The 16,070-nt window shown below is 37.8% G+C and overlaps 1 protein-coding gene across 1 annotated transcript in view; it reads left to right on the top strand.

Annotated features, from left to right (window-relative positions):
• Positions 1–16,070, top strand: part of PTPRN2 (protein tyrosine phosphatase receptor type N2) — a 653,541-nt gene that overhangs the window by 829 nt on the left and 636,642 nt on the right. The gene's annotated exons all lie outside the window — the stretch shown is intronic.

The raw sequence follows: 16,070 nt of genomic DNA on the forward strand, positions 1-16,070 counted from the left end.
TTCAGCCAAGGCAATCGTGAAGCCCCTAAAATCGAGGTACACCAGTGGGGAGCTACCAAAAATGCACACAGGCTCCAAATATCTAATCCTCCTCCCAGTTTAGAGGATTCAGCCCACCAACCTGCCCTGATATTTGGAAACCGTGAGAAATCCTCAAGCCACAGACCCTCAGGTGCAGCTCAGCTTTCGCTAGTGTCCACCAGTAACTCATCCTGCGGGAGGTGGAAGGTGGCACTCATTCCTGGTTAAGGCTATTTCAGAGGTGTCTAAAAATACCTGGTGAAGACCATTAAACAACTTCCTTCTGTTGATATATTCTCCGACCAATCCTTTCCTCTTTTAGAAGATGCCATCTGCAATAAACATCCCAGCTGCTAAAATGACCCCCACTAACATGCAGGGATCCTGAAAACAAACTCTGTGCATTTAAGATTGATGCTATTCTGTGCCACCCTCTCTGGCAGTCCTCTCATGCTGAGACACTTGTGATTCTATGCTCACCAGAATTATCTCCAATGATATTTACTAATACAACCAGTCTCATTTCACTTACTGTATCTTTCCAAAGCTCCCTGTAAGTCAAGAAGGTCATTATTTGGAGAATTTTATTTTTTTTTCCCAATTTAGTTCCTACCTAGATTGGTTATGGAGATCAGAAAGTGAAAGGTAAACTAGCTGTCCCTAAGAAAATATTTTTCTGAGACAAAAAATAAAATTACTTTAAGAAGCAAAGGAAGCTGTCTGCAAAAATATCAGTGCAGTCTTCCTCATGTACATTCTGTTTTTTAAGAAGGAATTAAAATCAGCTGACCATGTTTTTAATGAGGCTTCAGTCAAGTGGCAATAAAAATGAGCTATTAAATGCTAGCTGTAGTGAAGGTAGTGATGCAAGGTTTTAAGGAGAAATGATTTGGACTGGCTAGATCCCTCCCTTCTCTCTCCTGGTTGCTATAGATATAGACAGTTTCTGCTAATCTGCCAAAGAGAAAGCTTGCAAAATATATTGAAAGTAATAGCTGTAATTTTTACATTTAATAATGCAATAGGCAACACATTGTGCTTTCAAACTAGTCAGGTTTTGATTATCTCTCCCCATACATAAACTGCAAAGCAGTCTGGGTCACAAAGTATTTTTCAGCATGTTGTAGCTACAGAACAATATTTGTTTGTTTGTCACTTCCCTGTGTTTCTGCCTCAGCAAGGATGCCTTCCTGCCTGTTCCTTGCATCGAAGGGAATGGGGGAAGAGCAGACTCAATTTTACACAGTGAGTCCAGTGGTGTGGGAGGTATAATTGAGAGATATTTCAATAGCAGTAAGGCAAGCTGAGCCTTTCTACTTCTTGCTGAAATACAGAACTAACTCATATCTCATGGATGTCTATGAAAGATGGGAAGGGATTTATTGTGTTTGACAAGATGCAAGAAAATGTTTGCATTGCTGGAGGTGAAGCAGTTTTAGCTGTCTCTTCCTTTAGAGTTCCTTTATTTCTTTTATTGATCAATGTTTCAGATCTCATTAATCTTGATTTCAACTATTTATTATGATGGGTTCTGTTCAATATTAGACTACTATTTTTTAGACACAATCGGGAGATGCAACTGTAATTTTACAAAGTGTCTGAGTTTTGGGATCATTTGTGATTATAGATGGGAGATACTAATTTGGTTTCTTCTTGTGCATGGTCCCATTTTCTTTAACTGAAAACCAAACACAGGTGCCTTGTACAACCTCTGTAATACGTGCTAGAAACTGTCTTAAAAGCCATGTAATTATAAAAACAAGGTTTTTTTATTAATTTGCTCCTATTGTTCCAGAAAGTCTTCCTAAAAGCTGGTTCAGAAGCAGAAGTTCATGACCTTTACCGTTTCATAGGATGTTTTCATTCATTTAAATTATTTTCCTCTTTTTTTTTGTCAACTTTGGCCTATGCTTTAGGCCAAATATTACTATTACAATATAGTAATAGCCTCCAAATGGTGACCTGTTTATTTTGTAACATACTTACAAACTTGTTTAAGAAACTGGAATTTTTAAAGTTACAGTTAAATATAATAAAAGATTTGGATTTGAGCTTCTTTTTCCTATACAATTCATGAGGCTTTGTAGATTGTTCCTGTGAATAGATTGAATGTGTTTTTATAAGATGCTATTATAAACAAAAACCTGTATTTTTCCATTTCTTGGTATTTTAAGTAGCATTTTAAATGTGAATAAATGAGGTAAAGTATAGCCCTTCCTCTCTCATTGTCTTTTGCCCAGGTTTAGCCTAGGAGAGAGAGTCTTATCTTTCCCGCAGAAAAACATTTTCAGCTGAGTACGTAGTACATTTGTCTTTGGCCTGGTAGCTTAGTATTCTAAATAGATCTCTATTTTTTGATCAGACACAGTCCATTTACAATTCTGGAACTTCTTTGTAAAAGTGGTTTAGTAAGTAACCACATCTGAACAATATATCCTGATCATGTTTACTCAGTTCCCCAGGTCTGGGTTATTCTGCTCCTGTAGCAATGGTTGTAAGGACTTTTTTTCTCAATGAGACATTTTCTTATTAGCCAATAATTATGCTGAGGAAGCAGTTAAACTTAAAATGCTTTCCAATAAAACATAAGCAGTTATAATACTCAAGTAAAAACTGCAGCTCCAGCAACTAAAGTATTTTAGTGCAGTTGTACAGTGTTTTAAGTAGAATCATCTATTCAGAAAGTTGCAGTGGCATTTTCTTTTCCTATTAGATACTCTAGGTAAGGTGGACAACTTTGAACCGAAGTAAATTGTGAACATTGTTAATCACATTATTTCATTAGTCCTAAAATAATGATACATTCCTGCAGAAGTCATCCTTATATGTGTGTGCTTGCTGCAGTGCCTTCACAGTGACCTCTAATGTGTAAAATGATCCTTATAACCTTCAGTGAATACAAGTATAATTTTGCAATATAATTTGATATTTTTGTGCTGTGTGCAACCCCATTTTTTGGTCTGCATTTTCTTCTTCAGAAGTACATTAATATGCTGCCAAAATTTCTGAAAACAGCTATTCCATGAACCACGTAAGAAAAACTTCCTTCAAAGTTGTATACAAATCATCGTACGCAAAATTTCTACATGTTAAAGATGGGTGAATTTAGGTTTTAAGTAACTAACAAAAGGACAAGTCAGACACATTTCAGCTTATAAGCATGGAAGATGCTACTAAACCTGTGGCTGTGAGTTCCTGACACATACAGTGAGCAAAGACCATCTTACATTCCACTGGGGAATATTATTAATGGTAGAAACTTTACTCAGAGACACTTAAATAGTGTTGCATGTTAATTGTAGTACTTTCACAAAGCATGGTGTGTATGTTTCACAGCTGAAGAAAGTATTTTAGATGTGAATTAGGAATTTCAAATGATTAACATTGAACAGAAGTAAGAAACTACAAGGTTAGGGACCTAACTTAGCATTGGTAGAAAGGGTTTCTCCAGTGGTGATTCTTAAATTACAGGAGGATGAAATAAATACTGGGAAAAAAGAAAACATTTTTGGCTTTTCAGTCAATACTTCAAATACAATCTAAAGGAAGTAGTGATAGAGAGCTTTTACCTATGGCTGTTTCATGAGGAACAGCAAAAAAGTGGGTCTTGGTTTAGTTCTTGTTGGGTAGATGTTACCGTAACAAAACTAACAGAAATTGACAGAAATTGCTCTCAGCTGTAATTGTCACCCATCTTAGAGAGCCATGAGGACTGAAATGTTGCTTCTTGCAGAAACTATGAGCTGAGCTGAAGCTCATCAAAGGCAATGCCTACCTTCCCAATGATTTTGGCAGCATTTGGATCAAGATGCTGTTGAGGCTTGTAGCAGAGTGGCTGAGAAAGTAGGAGAATTACAGTGTTGCCATCTGTTCGGTAGGTAAAATCGCCTGGCTTTCCAGTTACATTACTTTTCATAAGCACTCAGGTATTTTGATACGTTGGTTGATTTGATGATGGTGTGTCATTTTTGATATAATGCTAGCAAATAAAAGTATCAGCAAAATAATTTAATTAGGATAATGCTATCTGCTCAGAATGTGAAGAATCCAGTGTAGGAAGCTGTATGCTTCCCTTCATTAAAAGTACTTTTGTATATTTTAGAAATGTTTCTTAAGCAATCAGTTTTATTGGAAAGCTACTTGAAAGTAGTTTGGTATCAAGACATGCCTATCTGTTAGTTCCACTGAACTAAACGTAAGAGTAAGTGTTACTGGTTTTGGCGTCATGCTGCGACTGTTCTACAACATTCTTTCCTACAATATCTTTTTACCTTCTCACGTGTACTTGCTCAAAGTTTCGAAAGGACAGGAAGTGGATTCTTTGTCTCTCAATAAAAGAAAGTCACTGCAGGGGGATCTAAAGGTTATTCATAGGGTGAGATTTTAAGGGAGATTTTTTTTCTTTTGGATTCTTTTACTGATTGAGAGAAAACAGACAGGATTTTTTTTGAAATATAAACTCCATTCTGCTTCCTACCTGAGTGTACCCCAACATCTTGCTGTATCATTTGGTGAAATACAAGAGAATATTTGTACTTGTCTTGTTCTATTTGCCTGTTCACAAAGGCTTGTAGTGATAGGACTAGGGGCAATGGGTATAAACTGGAGAGAGGCAGGTTTAGACTAGAGATAAGGAAGAATTTCTTCACTATGAGGCACTGGCACAGGTTGCCCAGGGAGGTTGTGGCTGCCCCATCCCTGGAGGTGTTCAAGACCAGGTTGGATGGGGCCTTGGGCAGCCTGATCTAGTGGGATGTCCCTGCCCATGGCAGGGGGGTTGGAACTGGATGATCTTTAAGGTCCCTTCCAATCCAAACTATTCTATGATTCTGTGATTCTTCCTTCTTTTTTTTTGCTACCAAGGAATAACACTAGTCGTACTACTTTGTTGTCAGACCACACTGTCACTCAGCGTATTGAGAGGACATTAGGTTACTCCTAGTTATTAGATCCTGGAATATTTGGGCAGTTCTGCTAAAATAGCACAGGGTAATTAATATTGACACATTAATGATAGCTAGGCAGTTGCCTGTGTACTTTGTTAGGGTGACCAGCAATGCTTATAAACCTTAGTGTTGAGAGAATGCCGTTAGTCGGAAAAGGGCCAAGGCAGTCCCTGGAGGCAGTGGAGCCTGTGGATAAACAGGGGTTGAGGTCTACTGCATCAATCAAATTCGCATGGGCTGGAAAGAACGAGAATACAAGCTCAAATGTAGGTGATTACTATCAGTCATTTGTATCCAAATGCATAAGAAGACCTGTGGAAGCCAAAAAGCAGTGAATATTCCAACTTTCTGAAAATGACAAATATTTTTTTGCCCTATCCTGCTTACACTGCAGCCTAAAATTTCAATGTAATCTCTGAAGTTATTCTTACAAAATCAGTATATATAATGTCTTGCTAAAATCTGTGTTGGTGTTTACAAGTGGTTTTAGGAGGGCATTCCATAAAGATTGATGGAAAAATCAGTCTGGTTTTGGTGATAACATTGGCAAAGCTGTGGAAGTATCCAAGAGGCAAAATCCACTTCTATTCTCTATCAAACACAGGATGCTGAGCTCGATGTGTATTTTGTTAGGCTCAATATGGTCAGTAGTAATAAATCCAGGAAGGAAGTAAATAATATTTTTGCTTGTGCAACAGAGTTATGTTTGCAAATGAAGAATAAACAGATTAAGATGCAGATGAAGTGCACGTTTGCAGGGGAACAATCAGTGACATACCAAGGAACAGAGGCATGTTGGGAATGTGGATGTTTAAAAGAGGTAATGAGAAATGAAATGTTTAGTAGAAGTAAAATTATTGGAATCGAAGATCAGGAATGGAAATTAGTGTTGTATAGGACCTGTAAAGATGGAAACTGGTGTCTGGGTGGAGTTACTTTTTCTCATGGAAGAAACAAATGCAGCAGCAAAACTGAAATGCTCAATGGACTGATTTGAAGCAAGAGAAGAAGAGGCAAGATGACAAGAAAGAAAAAGGATTCACATAATAGAAATATTAATTCATTCATTTAGGCAAAAGCTGTGGCAAAAAGGGAGTTAGGAAATGTGTGTAGACTACGAGAAACTGCTCTGGGGATAGAACAAAAGGATTTATTTCTCATAATGTAAGGGATGGGATTCATCTAACTAAATGTAATTATTTGAGCTAATCACTCTAGGCTCCTTTTAACCTATATCTAGTTTCTAAATTTGAATTAATTTTACCTAAATGTACTTATCAAACATAGGTCAGATAAATATCTCCCTGAACGCTGCTATTGCTTTCCACTTAGTATCAAGGTAATACATTTCTTAGATTAGGTTGAGTACGTGGCTGTAAATACCTACATGGTAGGTACTGCGCCTTAGGTATGCAAGAGTCAGATGCTCAGATTAAGCTCAGGGAGAGGTAGGCACATTTTGAGAGTGATTCACCTGTCTTTCCCCACTGAGGTGAGACTAATGAGGTAGCTGAAACTAATGTTGGGTTGGTTGAGGATCACCTACTACATCACTTCAAAACCACAGGCATGACTTTGAGATATTAGTAGTCCTAGGAAAAAATGTCTCTGAGAAAATCTCCCTCTGGTAATTGCAAAAAAATGAAGGTCACCTCTGAACAAGAGAGAGAAGAAATGGGCATGATGGAATGAGCAAGCAAGGGGGAAAAAAGCAGGTAAATGAAGAGGAGGTCTGCAGGTATGATGGACAGATAGTAGGGGAGCCTGGGATTGGAGAGCTGAAGGAAGGGGATCATGAAGACTTACTAGTTTTGGATAGTCAAGAGAAAATATAAAGGGCATGGGGGTTAATATGTACGTAGGATCACTGAGCTTTCTTATGTGAGTTTTAGGGGCTTTACTTGAGAGGGTAGTGGAAGGGCTGTATTTTTATCTCAGCCATTTCACAATATCAATACACTATAGCATTCCCAATAACAGTATGCTGTACAGAACAGCTGTGCTCACCAAAAACCAGGGAATTTCTTTCTGAAAAGATTACAGAGGCTTAGCTTTATAGAATTTACTCCTGTTGAGAAGGAATTTTTGAGAAGTAATGTAGATTAGTAAATTACTGCATCTTACTGCATTTTTTCCCGTAGTTTCTTTCAGTGGGGCATTCTTAAAACACTAAACATAGAGCATTGATGCACGATCTCTCTGAATGGAGAGTTAGCACTTAACATTGCATATCTATTTTCCTTCAAACTAATATGTTGATAAACCAAGCTATTTTAAGGAGTAAAAATCAGTAACTAGAAGTCTGGTGGGAAGTACAGCTGGTTGTAGTGGGTGTAAGGTCTTTTCTTTCAGTCATAGTTTAACAGATTGCAATGATGGTTATATAAGCTTGAAATCACAGGCAACAAGTCCAAGGTACAGAGATACATGTGCCTCTCAAAATGTAATGTACTTCCAGATGTCCTTTTAGAAAACAATAGAGACCAAACACACTCTACGTACTATATACTCTAATAAACTTACAAAGTTCAACAAAAGGTATGAAATACCCAGATACGTGTAAAAAAATCCGTTTTACCCCCTTCCACCCAAGTAATCTTTTATCTCTCGGGTTTGAACCTCAATAAATTCTACAAAATAACTTATGAAAATCAATATTGGATGCTGAAAAACTGACATATTTTGGATTTCTGGCACACAGAAATCTTCTGCTCTCATTATTCTGCAGGAGATAATTACCTGTCTATCTGCTGCTGTCCTAAAAGGGCGGATATTATAACCTCTTCTCTTGTTAATATTCTACTCTGCACCAGGTGCACTATCATTTCTCTACATCATTTTTAGTTGGTTAACATGATTCTGTTAAACTGAGAGCAGTTGTTCCAGATGACTGCTTTACTTCGCCTGGAAGGCCACGCCTCATCTTCAGGCCTGAGGAAGAGTTTTTATGTTAAGAAATTGTCTGTGGTTTTTCAACTATTATTGGACTGCAGCTTTGCAATACAGAACGTTTGGCCACAACAAAAGTTTATGGTATTCCAGCCAGTTGCTGCTTGATCTTGTCTTTGTAGAGGGTATTGGTTTGGCTGAAACAAAACCACCAACAACAAAATAATCTAAAACAGGGTGGATATTAGTGCTGCTGCCTATGAAATGGCAACAGGGAAACGGATTTGGGGATAGGATTAGTTTATGCCATCATTACCTCTGTGCTCTTCATGGCATGGAACCTTGACTTGTGTCCTTATGAAAGATCGTGTCCTGTTAACCTGACCTCACTTAAAGAATTGATTAATAAGTTAAACATTAAATTCTATTTATTATCAATGCTGAATTAAAAATGTGGCATCAAAGATTATAACCTTTGATTAATGCAGATAAATTACCACTAAAGAGTGTTAATGCTTATTCTATTTTTCAAAGAATGTATGCATTGTGGTGCATTTCTCTCGGCAAAGTGATTTGTTATAATTTTAGTTTAGATTGTGGAATACTTGCTGCTTATATTTCAGCTTTATGTGCTATCTGATATGATAGATGTTAGGCTATCAAATATATTCTGTGAGCTATTACTCATAAAATCTTTCTTCTTTTTCTAGATTTTAGCACAGATCAGTATTCTCAGTATGTAGCCAGTGCAATACTTTACTTACACTGGCAAAATATTATACCCAACTACTTCTATGACTTGTCCCCACATCTCAAAACAGTTCCTCAGCTAAACACAGTTTATCACTGTAATAAAATCATAGAATCAGAATGGTTTGGATTGGAAGGGACCATGAAGGCCATCTGCTCCACCCCCCCCTTCAGTTAGCAGGGATGTCAACTCAATCAGGTTGCTCAGAGCCCCATCCAATCTGACCTTGAATGTTTCCAGGGATGGGGCATCTACCACCTGTCTGGGTAACCTGTTCCAGTGTTTTACCACCATCAGTGAAAAAAATTTCTTCCTATTATCTAGTCTAAACTTATCCTCTTTTAGTTTAAAATCATTACTCCCTGTCCTGTTGCTACAGGTCCTGCTAAAATGTTTTTCCCCATCTTTCTTATAAGCCCCCCCCTTAAGTATTGAAAGGCCACAACATGTCTTTTCTGCACTGAGGGATCTAGAGCTGGACACAGTCTTCTGGGTAGAGTCTCACTAGAGCAGAGCAGAGGGGCAGAATCACCTCCCTCAACCTACTGGCCGTGCTTCTTTTGATGCAGCCCAGGATACAGTTGGTGTGACTCTGTCGATTATAGCAACTCCTTCCATTTGTTGGAGAAGGCTATAGTCAATGGTGACTATCCCACTACTTATTTATGTACTAAATGAAGGAAAAATGGAGGAGAAAAGAGAAATATGGGAATTCTTTCGTTGGGAATTCCATCATGAAGTTCTGGAAATAGCTGGATATTAATGGAGACAAGATACCAAGGTAAATATCATCAAGCACTTAGGTGGGTGAACACATGTTGGAGTTAGAGACACAGCTGACAGAGATGCTGTCTTCTCTCCCCTATTCTTTGGCACAGGGTATTCCTTCTAGATTTTTCTTTTTTTTTTGTTTGATCTGTGTTTAAAAAATGTCTGGATTTCTTGGTTTTGGTTTTGTTTTACCCTTGAAATCTGGGATCAGATTCTGTAGCTTTCCCTTTCCTCCATTATAAAGTAAAATTTTAAATTCATTACAGTATTCTTGTTATTACTACCTGTCTGGAGGTTTATTTTGGTTAACTAGGTCAGCTCATACTTGTAGTTTATCAATGTACATTGCAAGCAGGGAATGATTTCCAAGTACAAAGGCCAGCTATAAAAATTGCATATTCAGAATAAATGCAACAATAATAAACCCAGAAATTTTGAAGGAAAATCCAAAGTTAGCTGATGCAATCTGATGAATTTCCATCTGAGCTGCAGAAAAATAAAACAATCCTGCTCTTCAGGAGCAACTGCTCACACTTTTAGACCCTATACTATAATCAAATAACATCTAAAAAGCAGAATAGGAAGGTTGCTTTAGTGCTATATGTGTTTGGTTTTATGCTGCCCAACAAGACAGAGATCGACAGTTGAGGGCTCTTTTTCCCTGTCCATTTGCTTTTCTTTCTGTGAGTAACTGCTGCTCTAATGAGTTTATAATCTGAAAGTAAATAACTGAGAAGGGAGGAGGAAATGGACACAGGGCAACGGCCTGAGAATAAACAGCTGTCAAACGGCTGGCTGTTGAGAAAGTAGAACACACAGCTTTTGTGAAGGATCTGATTCAGCTTGAATGAAGGAACTGATCACACCCGGTTGTCAAACATCCTTAATTAAAGAATTACTTGAGAGAATTTTTGAACAATGCTTTATAATCGTCAGATTATGGGATTATTTTCATAGTTTAGCAGGTGGGAAAGAGCTGGGAAATGATCAGCTACCCAGTGATGGGTGGGCTACACAGGTGATTAAAGGGAGCATGGTTGTACTTTCTTCTCTTAACTTGCAGTTTGGGGAGGTTCATGCCGGAGAGACTAAAATAAATGGTGGTGTATGTAAAGGAGAGGATGAGCTTCACCTAAGCCTTTGCATGAAGCTGCCAGAGTCTGAATTTGGGTGTATATATGTTGGCTGTATACACTCTTTTAACAGGGTAGGGTCCTTGTCATTCATTATCTTTCTTTTGACCACTCAGTATTAGAATGATACTAACTTGTTTTCCAATGAAAGTTCATCGCTTCGCAAGGACACTCTGCTATCAACAGAAGTATATTAAATACAGCCTTTCATGAATAGCTTCACCTGTCTGCCTGAAGCTGTTTTTGTGTTTGGTGTAAATAAGAATGGTTGCAGGTTCGGATCCTTCTGATGTCACTGATATTAGTCCGGCGTTCCTGGATTTAAGGTGATTTAAGGCATCAAATATTTGAATAGAACTTGCCTAGAACTGGTTTTATAGAATATGTTTAGCTCTGTTTAAGACAGAGTACTAGCAAATAAATATTTGACCATTTTCTCTCTGACTAGTCAGTTTTCCATTGTCTCTGTTGGGTAGCCTTGGCCTGTGAGCTTCAATGCTACTTGGCAAAGGTACTTTGCTCATTTGACAGAATTCCACTTGCTGAAGGGTGGGCAATGGTGGTTTGATGGTTTGATGGTGTATCATCTTGCAATCCTGATCCTATCGAATGAGGTGTGAGTGTTACTTTGTTTGGGATTGTCACTGTCAGGAAAACAGAGGGTGTATTGTTCTGTAGTTTGCCAGCCACACCTAAAGCACTCCTCAGTGTTAGATAATGTTCATATATAAATGTTAAGAAAGCAAATATTCTACTCTATGCAGAGTTCAGTAAAAGAACTATTATATGATGAAATAGGTGCAGGAAAAGATCACAACGTTCTTATACCTGTAGAGCTGGCTTGGCTTCACCGGACTGTCTGATTAACCTAATTATCAGAACGCTTAATGAAATTTCCCGGAGACAGATTATTAGGTCTGTTTTCAGCCTCCAAAATGGGTACTGACTTGTGAAGAATCTACTTTTCTGCTGTGGTTTCTGTGGAGGGAAGACTCATTCTTACCTGGGATTTTTTTTCCACCTTCCAGTCCTTTCAGCTCTTGTCAGCTGTGCTAACAGGACTCTGTTTGACCAGCTTCACCATTGCCATGTAACCTTTGGAAAGTCCTTCCCAGCTGAGCAGATATTAACTAAACACCAGTTTGTTATAAAAACCCAACAAACCGTTTACAGACCACACATATGGCACTGGCTGAATATGTTAGATGCAATACGTAACTTTCTCATTACATTAATTTTACAAATATCTGTAAATGAAAGCAATGAATGCTGATAGAGACCTAATGTGTTGCCAAATATAAAAGCAGGAAAAAAAGTGCGTGTATGTGTGAGTGTTAGGAATAAATAGCCTTTAAACGTGGCAAGCTGGTCATTAGTGTACTATAATAACTTCTATGATGTTGGAGTCAGTAGATAACATCTCTTTTTCCTAGTCTTAGTAAGCAAAAAATCAGCAAACTGGCACCTTTGTTGGAAATAGATTAATTTCATTGTGTAGTTTTATTAACACTAGTTTATTCCACAGTATTTTATGTTGCATTAATTCATAATCTATTTTTAGCCACATTTTATTTGTGTGTAACGTGTCATATATTAGGATGATATTTTTTTCTCATGAAAAGTCACAGGACAGCCGTTTCTATAATTACCTGAAAGACTGTCTGTTTATTTCAGTTCTGATTACCAATGCAAATATGTATGCGTGTGCCTAACTATAGGTAAGTGCCATTGTCACATAGTAAATGGGACCGTTCACCCCTTTTGCTTTCAGCATGGGAAAAAATAGGCCACAGCAGTTTTTATTAGACCTTGAATTTCTGTAGAATCTGGGCTTCTATTTCACTCATTTCTTTGGCAATTGAGCACTTCAATGACATGAAAATTTTATGCACTAGAAGAGTCTGTAATAACAAACTTCATAGTACTGTCACCTGTGTACCTTTTTAGAGTTACCTAAAGAATTTATGGCATTTCCAAATACAGTATTTAGAACAGGGTTTTTAAAATGAGACTAGATAGACATTTCTTAAATGACTTTGAAGCTGCTATTTGGAGTGCCTTCTGCAATAGCAATACTTTGTGTGTTTCATTTAACTCTTTAAAAATTATATGGCACACCACTTTAGAACAAGTTAGAAGATATGGTTTTCATTCTTTGATGAGTAGGTATCTGGTGACATCTGGGAAGGATTGTAACAACCTACAGCTGATAAGTTGCAGATTAACTGAACATTTCTCTGAAACCAGATTGGTGCCAAAAATGCACTAACTGAAGCTTTGCAACTGCATGAAAACTGAAAGATGTTCCTTCTTTTCCAAAGGTGATCCTCAGCATGCATATTGCCAGCTCTCCCACAGAAAAATGAATTTAACTCTGGACCTTAAGGAGCAGTGAAAGAATCCCAGATATCATGTAGTTATGCAGAAAATAAATATATATTCCTTTTATAATCCCCAGGTGCCATATGAATAAATTTCATACTCACTCTGCAGTTTCTCAGTTCATATATTACCTACATGTAGTTATTCTAAATATATGACAAATGTGAAGTAGCTTTTTATTCTTTGTCTTATCTCTGGAGCTGCAAACTTACATCTGCAAATATATCTTTTCACAAATCTAAGATTTTTCTTTTTAATGAAGATGATATGTTGCTGTAGGTTAAAATATTATTAGGAATTTTCCCTTAGGGGCAATTGAGAATTGTCTTCTCAGAAGAGAGACTACTGGGTGGCTAAAAGGAAAGAAAGTAGGACAGACCACAGCAAGTGAGAAGTCATTATGGAAATAACTAAAAACTTTAGTTCACCTTTTCCATTGCATTCCTACCCATGGCGAATATAAACTTGATTCCTCTGAAGAGATTTTCTGTACTTTTTTAACCTGACCAAGAACTCTCTTAAGACAGTGTTTAAATTTGAAGGACTTATTAGGAAGATGTCACTGTAGCAGTAGAAAAGTAATATTTTTCAGATTTGATAAAAAGCTTTAGTGTCCTTTTGACTGAATCTTTTCCAGATTTCACAGTAAGATTTCTTTTCAGTGCTGCCTATGATATTTCTGGAATGAATTATCAAAATATAGCTCAGTGGTGTGAAGAGGAAAAGCACAATTTCAGATAGTGACTTTTTTTAAGAATCTTACCTACAGTAATATTTTGCCATTCCATTATATGAGGCTTTAAAATATTAATAGACTCAAGATTCCCTTTTTTCTGCACATCTGCTGAGGGATGCCTCTCTGTTGGTAGATCAGCTCTCCAAGCTGATATGAGGGTTGATAGATGTGAGGGTTGTCTGACAGTGGCAGATGGCTGGCAAATGGGAAGGGCCCACCAACGCGGGTGTCACGGTGGGTTGCCCCATTCTTACCCTCTTTCCCTCAGCGACTGTGGCTGACCACTGTCAGAGACAGATTTTGGTCCAATCTGATATGGTACCATGAGATCTGACACAAAAAAATGGAGAGTAACCCTATAGTTCAGGAACCAGGAGTGGAAGGGAAAAAGAGATGGTTGTAGAACATTTTCTAACCTGTCACAGTGAGACAAACCTCAACTTGATCGCTTCACTCAGTACAAGTGGGCATGTATTCAGATACAGACAATTTCTTACCCTCGGTCAGAAAATGTCACTGTGCACCAGCCCCCAACACTTTGTGGAGCAGTTCTTAGTTAATAACAATCTCGCTGTGCTTGATCACCTGACCTGTTCACTAGACCTGGCTCCCTGCGATTTCTACCTCTTCCCAAAGATCAAGTTGGTGCTCAAAAGAACCTATTTTTTGTGAAAGTAAAAATGACTCAGAGCCTCAACAGCCTTTCAGAAAATGATCTGTATAACTGCTTTGAATGTTGGCAGCATCATATGCCGCTGTGTGTTGGCTCAGAAGGGAACTATTTTGAAGGTGATCGTAATTGATTTTCATAATTTGTTAGATAAAAAGAGTTACAGGCACAGTCTCAGGGTTTTTTTTTTTTGTGTTGGACCTCATATGATTTGCTCCTAAGAAACTTTTGACTAGAGCTAATTGAGTAATCACAAATAGCAGCTCACCTGTGTTCCACTGTAGACTGATGGGGACAGGAGACTTGCAGCCCTGAGGGTATTCTAGCAACAGAACAATTCTGAAGCACACAAATATTCTAGGTGTAGATATACACAAACTTTCCTCAAAAGAAAAAAAAATTACAGTCATCACACTCATGACTTAAAAATTATGTGAGTATTCACTCATTAGGCTCTGAAAAAAGGGTATTTTATAAGAAACAAAACAAAGTGTATTTTTTCTAGTAAACTGCCAATGCAATGCTAAGTATTTCTTGCCACTATGGGCAGAAAATACACTAAGTTAAATGTTTTGTTTTTAGAACTCTGTTCCAGTCAGAAGTTTCTAGTTTGTTTTAAAGTACTCCCGCTGGGTTCCTTTAGCCATGGAATGTGTATAACTTTGATAGCTGGAAAAACCCATGCCCTTGCATTATACTTTGTGTTCAGTAGAGGTGAGAAAGAGTGAATGGAAAGATATTACATCAAGACAGAAAGCACATTTCAAGAATTATGGGCTTTTGAGATGGATCATTCTACCCACTGCAGAAATACCATCACGTCAGCCCCTGTCTGTTGCAGAAGGCAGTGATATAAGACAGCATAGCAGTTGAACATGGTAGCATGTCAAATGTATTGAAATCAAGTTGGACTTTTGAGTAATGAATATAAGTGGGGTTTGGGTATGCCCTTCAGCTAATGTCTTTACTTTTGTCATTAGAAAGGAATAGGACAAAGATTTGGTTTATTTCTTGTTTGTTTCTGGGGTTGTTTAGCCTAGAGAAGAGAAGGCTTTGAGACCTTATCACAGTTTACAACAACCTGGAAGGAGATTGTAGAAGGGTGGGTGTTGGTCTTTTTGTCTAAGTGATAGGATGAGAGGGAATTGCTTCAAGCTGTGCCAGGAGAAGTTCAGGTTGGACATTAGGAAAAATTTCTTCACTGAAAGGGTTATTAAGCACTGGCAGAGGCTGCCCAGGGAGGTGGTTGAGTCACCATCCCTGGAGGTATTTAAAAGACGGGTAGATTAAATGCTTAGGGATATGATTTAGTAGTGGACAGGTACATTTGGGCTGGATGATCTTGAAGGTCTTTTCCAACCTAGTGATTCTATGATTAAAGACTTATTCTTCAATGAACAGTTACCCTTCTGTCCCCTTTTGAGGCAAGGGTCCAGTACTACTCTGGAAGGTTGTGTGCCTTTCTCAGAATTATGGTTTCTACAACACTTAGTGTGGAGATGTAAGCACTGGTGAGATCCATCCCTGTATGGTTTATAAGAATTTCGGAGCTACTTGTCTCGGGTAATGTATTTTGCACGTAGAGAAATATATATGTAATTAGCAGAAGAGAATGGGTTCTTTTTTCCTCAAAAGGGTGTGAAATAATGAAAGCATGCATGACATCTGTGTGAGAGGGAAAATAAAACTGAAAACAAGATGAATTTAAAGAGAAAGTATCTTTATAGTGCATTTGGAGAATATATAGTTGAATAAGGTAGAAAGAAATGCT

Source organism: Cuculus canorus, chromosome 2, assembly GCF_017976375.1.
Source record: "Cuculus canorus isolate bCucCan1 chromosome 2, bCucCan1.pri, whole genome shotgun sequence".
NCBI lineage: Eukaryota > Metazoa > Chordata > Aves > Cuculiformes > Cuculidae > Cuculus > Cuculus canorus.